At 39.6% G+C, this 6,939-nt stretch overlaps 1 pseudogene; it reads right to left on the bottom strand.

The window, feature by feature from the left end:
* Positions 1 to 605: 605 nt before the first annotated feature.
* Positions 606 to 1,335, bottom strand: LOC116475919 (protein cornichon homolog 4-like; annotated as a pseudogene).
* Positions 1,336 to 6,939: the final 5,604 nt, after the last annotated feature.

Below are 6,939 nucleotides of genomic sequence, written 5' to 3' on the forward strand. Positions count from 1 at the left end.
GTATCTAGGGCAAACCTGACAGTCTGGAGTAGGGCAAGAAAAATATGTAATACAGTCAACTAGATTATTTAAAAAGCCACCTTTCTGTTATTCTTATGGGGTTGAGCAAATTGTTTCTCTATATGAGTATAAAATTTATCACCCCGGTTCAAGACTTTAAAGCAGAGTTGAAAGCAACCTGAGAATCACTCAGTATTCTTTCTTGCCTTATGTTTTATATGTGGTACTGAATTATTAGTGATGGCTCACTGTGCTTCCAGTGAGGGCAGAGGGTGTTGGGCTCCCCCTAAACAGGGAGAAAAAAGAACAACAAGGATATGTATTTTTTTCACGCTGCCTACTGGTTTTGAATGTTTTAGGCTATTTAATTGGAAGAAGAAGGAATTGTTAAAGTTACTTTAAAACTCTACAATTGCTTGATTAACAAGGAGGAGAAAAACTATTGGATAAAACAGAGTTATTTAAATAAGATTTAGCAATTCAGCAACGTCTATCAAAATCTTTATTATTTTCATGTTTAAAAAATACTTTAGACTGGGCGTAGTGGCTCAGGCCTGTAATCCCAGAACTTGGGAGGCCGAGGCAGGCAGATCCCCTAAGGTTAGGAGTTCGAGACAAGCCTGACCAACATGGAGAAACCCCCTCTATACTAAAAATACAAAAATTAGCTGGGCATGGTGGCACACACCTGTAATCCCAGCTACTCAGGAGGCTGAGGCAGGATAATTGCTTGAACCCAGGAGGCGGAGGTTGCGGTGGGCTGAGATCGCATCATTGCACTCCAGCCTGGGAAACGAGAGCGAAACTCTGTCTCAAAATAAATAAATAAATAAATAACCAAACAAACCAACCAACAAACAAAAAAACAAAGCAAAACAAAAAAACTTTATATGGTAAAAAGACAGCAAAAATAGATTTTTGTTCAAAGAAGAAAAGATATACTGCCACTGTCGCGGTTCTGTAGATGATTTTTGTCTCTGTCTCCTCAACTGCGCGCTAAAGTGTAGGTTGATTTCAACCATGGCTTCTCCAGCTTCAGTCATTTATCAAAGCTAAAACCATAGTTTAAAGATACGTGAAAAAACAGAGCAACTGGAAATTAAGCTTGATTATGGTCTTTCATGTGTTACTTTTGCTGTCCTTGATTGTGTATTTCTGTTGGATCAAACACTCCTGTTACTGCTTGGCACCATAATGAATCAGTATATATTCCAAGTGGCAAGAGGTAAGTTGAGAAGGAAGATGAACCAGTGCAACAAAATGTGCATAATACAGTGACAATAGTATGGCCAATCAATCTTGGAATTACCCACGTGTTTAATTTTGAGCAACATGGTCTAGCATTAATGTAATCACACTCTAAATCAGACAATGTAATTATGAAGACTGAGAGAAAAATGAGCCTGCAACTGAGGAGAAAGAAGACAAAGACCATGTCCTCTTCCTCTACCTATCAAAAGCTTTAAAATGTTTATTTACTCAGAAATCCTATTCCTGATAATATTTCAAAAGAAAACAGTAGAAAAGGCTGGGCACTGTGGCTCACGCCTGTAATCCCAGCACTTTGGGAGGCTGAGGTGGGCAAAACACGAAGTCAGGAGTTCAAGACCAGCCTGACCAGCATGGTGAAACCCCGTCACTACTAAAAATACAAAAATTGGCCGGGCGCAGTGGCTCACGCCTGTAATCCCAGCACTTTGGGAGGCGGAGGCAGGCGGATCAGGAGGTCAGGAGATCGAGACCATCCTGGCAAACACTGTGAAACCCCGTCTCTACTAAAAATACAAAAAAAAAATTAGCCGGGTGTGGTGGCAGGTGCCTGTAGTCCCAGCTACTCAGGAGGCTGAGGCAGGAGAATGGCATGAACCCTGGGGGGCGGAGCTTGCAGTGAGCAGAGATCGCGCCGCTGGATTCCAGCCTGGGCAACAAAGCAAGACTCCGTCTCAAAAAAAAGCAAAAAAAAAAAACACAAAAATTAGCCGGGTGTGGTAGGACGTGCCTGTAGTTCCAGCTACTTGGGAGGCTGAGGCAGGAGAATCACTTGAACTGGGGAGGTGGAGGACGCAATGAGCTAGGACCATGCCATTGCACTCCAAGCCTGGGTGACAGAATGAGACTCCATCTCAAAAAAAAAAAGAAAATATGTTATTTACCAAGATGTTATCTATCATATAACATGAAATATAACACAATCATTAAAATACTGCTGTTAAAGTGATATTAAACTGATAACATGGGGTAATGTTAAGAAAAAAAGTGAGACATAAAATTATGTGTATGTTGTGTGTTGAAAGCTGTGAAAAACCAACATAATACATAAAATGTAAGAAAATATACAAAAATGCTAATCCAGATATAGGTAATATTGAATTTTCTCAACTTTTTTTGTAGGTTTTGTAAGGACAATTAAAATTTTAAAATAAGAAGCATAATTATCCCTGCTGAAAGTAAGAGAAATTTTCCTTCTCTTCTTTTTATCAGAGAATTTATTCTAGAAAGCTTGTAATTTTAAACATAATTATCCTCAGTATCTGTGAGCAGTTGGTTCCAGGCCCCCCATGACCCCCGGGATACCAAAATCCAAAGATGCTCAAGTTTATTCTATAAAATGGCATAGTATATGCATGTAACTTACACACATCCTCCTATAGACTTTAAAGCATCTCTAGATTACTTATAATACCTAATACAATGTCTACATATCACTTCCTTTGCATGGACTGAATGTAGTACTTGGTATATGGCAAACTGAAGTTTTGCTTTTTGAAGCTTTGTGGAATGTTTTTTTTCCCCCCAAATATATTTGATCCATGGTTGATTGAATCCACAGATGAAAACTCCTGGATACAGAGAGCCCACTGTACTTTCTTGGTTCATTAAAATGTATATAAATCATTTTGAAGACTAGATAGGCCCTTTGTCAGCCCAGGAAGGTCTCTCTCAATAATCTAGGAACAATGCCATTGAAATGTACACAGCGAGGGAGATAGCATCCTTAATCTCCCAGTTTCTGTGGGAGGACAGGAATCTAACTTCAGTGGAAGCCAGGCTCCAGAACTACCTTCTGTCATAAAAATACGAGAAGTTTGTTTTTCCCCAGACAAGGTCAATTAGCTAACAGGAACGATCTCCTCAATTTCCAGGTAAAGTTAGGATGAATGATGTTTGCAAATGGGGCTGTCATGTTGTCTTACCTGAGAAATTGTTATTTATCTTGAAAACATGTATGTAATGAGTTGTATCTGCTGGGCGATATAAGGGGGTACGATTACTTTCTGCTTTTGGACTCTCTTAATGGATTACCTGTGACGCACCTCACATTCTGGCTTAATGTTTATTCAATAATAAAAGTGCTTTCTTTACTACCTTTACGGAGAGAATTGAGAATTTCTGGGTTGGGAGAAGATTATCGTTCTAATTATATTTATAATCAAATAAGTTCACATTGATATAATGAGCTTTATTATGCTTACAATGGGAAATATACTTTATAATTATTGCCTTTTTTCCTAGTTGATGATTTCTTTACCTTTTCATTGGCAATAACTATCACCACTTTATTGGTTTATTCTACTCTAAGCTCTAAGCTCCCTTCCACTTCCAATTCTTTTGACTTACAGACTGTCTGTTCCATTTTCTTCTCAGCTTCACAATATAGTTTTTAAGTCCGGGAAACACGTCTGTACTATCTTGTACAACTAGGAACCCTGCTAGTGTCCCATATAAGTCAACTGAAAGCCTTCACTATTTTCTTTCTTTTTTTTGAGATGGAGTCTCACAGTTGTCACCCTAGCTGGAGTGCAATGGCGTGATCTTGGCTCACTGCAACCTCCGCCTCCCTGGTTCCAGCAATTCTCCTGCCTCAGCCTCCTGAGTAGCTGAGATTACAGGTGCACGCCACTATGCCTGGCTAATTTTTGTATATTTAGTAGAGACGGAGTTTCACCATGTTGGCCAGGCTGGTCTCGAACTCCTGACCTCAGGTGATCCACCCGCCTCTGCCTCCCAAAGTGCTGGGATTCCAGCTGTGAGTCATTGAACCTGGCCAGCCCTCCCTATTTTCAAAACAAGGACTTCATCACTAGTTCTAGTTAGCCCTTCCTTTGGTTTCTGCTTTCTGGTTTTAAACTATTCCTTTTTTTTCTTTTGTTTATCCTTTAATCCTCCTTTGGTGCTTTGAGCTGCATTTTATACTTAATGTGCATAGATTTTTTTATATAATTTAATATTCAAACTGGGACACTTTTGAGAGTGAAAAGGTGGGGTAAATAATTACCGGGAAGTTATGCTGTAACCAAGACTGTCCTAGGCAAAACTGGATGTATGTAGGTAAAAGAATCTGAGGTTGGGAGTACCTTTGACTCAAAGTCGTGGTTTAGTGTAATAAATCAATCAAGTGGTTATGAACTGATTGTTAACACAAAGATAGGTAGGTAAAGAGATAGATAAATGCAATATTTGGAGTATACTTATTTTAAAACATTTTTGTTGTTTATCTGAAATTAAAATTTAACTGAAGATTCCATATCCATATTTGTTAAATCTAGTAACCCCAGATGCATGGTCATCATAAATATGTTTATTGAAACTGTTTTCCTCAATGATGGCAACTTCTTATTCATCAGTAGGGTGAATAGCTCAGCATTTACAGTATATTATTTAAAATAAGTTAATAGGATAAACACCATAAAACTAACAAATAAGGCTTATTAATTTAAATGACTAGAAAGAAATATATACCATAAAAAACATAATTTCTTATTTTTAGGGGAAAATTAAGGTAGTCTAATTAGGACTCTAAAGGATAAACATAATTTGAATGGCTAAATAAAATAAATCATATTGTCTATATCTTTAAAATTTTGTTTTTCTCTTTTCGTATATCTGTTCTCATAAACATTTTGAATAGAAAATACAAAAATATTATTACCATATAAAAGTGATCTCATTACTTTTTTGGCATTCTACAATATAGTAACTTTTTCCACTACAGTCAAAAGATGCGTATTTGCCAGTAAGTCTTCTAAAATTCTCGAAATTTTCTTTCTCTTTCTCTTGGCTGTAACAGTTCACAAGTAAAATGAAAGACTAGGTCAGATGGCTGGTGTTGGTGACTCACTTCCTCCCCCTTTCGGTAGTTTAGCTAGACACTCATCTGAGTCAGCTTAACCAAAGAACAAACAAGCAGATACAGTGCCTGAGTTCTGGGGCTCCCCCTTTGTCACAAGGCTGTTTTCAGTGTCCCATGGCATTGTTAAAGAAAGCTCTCCTTGTTACATTGTCAAAATGAAGTAGCCTACCCCTCTTACTCTATCAATATGTAGAGTGTTAGTACCAGGTGAGGCATTCCTAGAACTCCTTCCAGGAAGCGTCTGGATCCCCCTTCTTCAGCATGTCTCTCTGCGAGATAACACAAGCCAATGGGATGGTGTGTGCTTTGCTGTTTTCACTGCCGATATATTTGCTATATTCCCCAGGACACCTACTTTACTTTTATGCCTCTGATTGCTAATTTTGTGTGTGTGTTTGTGTCTGTGCTCTCATTACATGACATATACTGTCTGAATTAGGGGAAGATGGCAGTGGTGTAATTTCGGACCAGATCCGCCTTTTAATTGGACTTTTATGAGACACAAAGGGCTTTTTACCCCATGTTCAGACTGAAATCAAAAAATTCAGTCACTTCATTACAATAATTTGTAAGTCATTCTTCTTTTCATTCTGAAAAATCTCCCTTTGCACTTTATAACATTTCAGAAAGTAGAACTGTTTTTGTTTGTTTATTTGTTTGTTTTTGAGATGGAGTCTTGCTCAGTAGCCCAGGCTGCAGTGACGTGATCTTGGCTCACTGCAACCTCTGCCTCCCGGGTCCTGGTTCAAGTAATTCTCCTGCTTCAGCCTACCGAGTAGCTGGGATTACAGATGCGTGCCACCATGCCCAGCTAATTTTTTGTATTTTTTAGTAGAGATGGGGTTTCACCATGTTGGCCAGGCTGGTCTTGAACTCCTGACCTCGGGATCTGCCCGCCTCGGCCTCCTAAAATCCTGGGATTATAGGCGTGAGCCACCAGGCCTGGCCCAGAAAGTTGAACTGTTAAGGAAAAACGTACATATTCATCTAAAATAGATATATATTTTTTACTTAAGAATATATATATTTTGAGATAGGGTCTCACTTTGTCACCCAGGCTGGAGTGCAGTGGCATGATCACAGCTCATTGCAGCCTTGACCTACCAGGCTCAAGCGATCCTTTCATCTTAGCTTCCTGAGTAGCTGGGACTATATATAGGTGCATGTTCCCATGCCCGGCTAAGTTAAAAAAAATTTTTTTTTTCTAGAGACAGGGTCTCTCTGTGTTGCCCAGGCTGATCTAAAATTCCTGGGCTCAAGCAATCCTCCCACCTGGGCCTTTCAAAGTGCTGGGATTACAGGTGTGATCCACTATGCTTGACCAAGGAAAATAATATGTATTTCCCTCTTAAAATGAATTCGAGAGATTTTTTGTTGTTGTTGGAGTCTCACTCTATCACCCAGGCTGGAGTGCAGTGGTGTGATCTCGGCTCACTGCAACCTCTGCCTCCTGGGTTCAAGCGATTCTCCTGCCTCAGCCTCCTGAGTAGCTGGGATTGCAGGCATGTGCCACATCTGGCTAATTTTGTATTTTTAATGGAGACGGGGTTTCTGCATGTTGGTCAGGCTGGTCTTGAACTCCCGACCTCACGTGATCCGCCTGCCTCGGCCTCCCAAAGTGCTGGGATTACAGGTGTGAGCCACTGTGCCCGGCCTAATTTTTGGTATTTTTAGTAGAGATGGGGTTTCACCATGTTAGCCAGGATGGTCTTGATCCCCAAGGTGCTGGGATTACAGGCATGAGCCACCGAGCCTGGCCTATGATTTAAATAATTATGGAATCTTTGTTAAATAAGCATAAACATTTT

This window comes from Hylobates moloch, unplaced genomic scaffold, assembly GCF_009828535.3.
Source record: "Hylobates moloch isolate HMO894 unplaced genomic scaffold, HMol_V3 SCAFFOLD_2, whole genome shotgun sequence".
NCBI lineage: Eukaryota > Metazoa > Chordata > Mammalia > Primates > Hylobatidae > Hylobates > Hylobates moloch.